This window comes from Propithecus coquereli, unplaced genomic scaffold (genome assembly GCF_000956105.1).
Source record: "Propithecus coquereli isolate 6110/MARCELLA unplaced genomic scaffold, Pcoq_1.0 Scaffold56, whole genome shotgun sequence".
Classification (NCBI taxonomy): domain Eukaryota; kingdom Metazoa; phylum Chordata; class Mammalia; order Primates; family Indriidae; genus Propithecus; species Propithecus coquereli.
Window position 1 is genome coordinate 3,935,460 of NW_012151507.1, and position 319 is coordinate 3,935,778.

The following is a 319-nucleotide window of genomic DNA, read 5'->3' on the forward strand; positions in this document are numbered from 1 at the left end:
CTTTGATTCTTCTCTCCCACCCCTTCTCCTCTCTTCTTCTGTTTGCCTAACTCCCCCGCCCTGCTGGCCTCCCCTTTCCTCTCTCTCCCTTATTATTATTTTTAGTGTGTGCGTGTGGACGCTTTTGGAGAGTTGGAGGGGATTTTTTTTTTCTCCTGACTTGAACATAGGGTGACTTTTTAATTTTATTTTTTGGTGTGGATTATCTCTTTGGACCGCGCCGGACTTGGCCTCAGGAAAGCAACCAAGGCTGGTGCAGAACGCTCTGCTCTGCACAAGGGGGTCCCCCGCCCTCCTTTCCATTTTTTTTTTTTTTTTT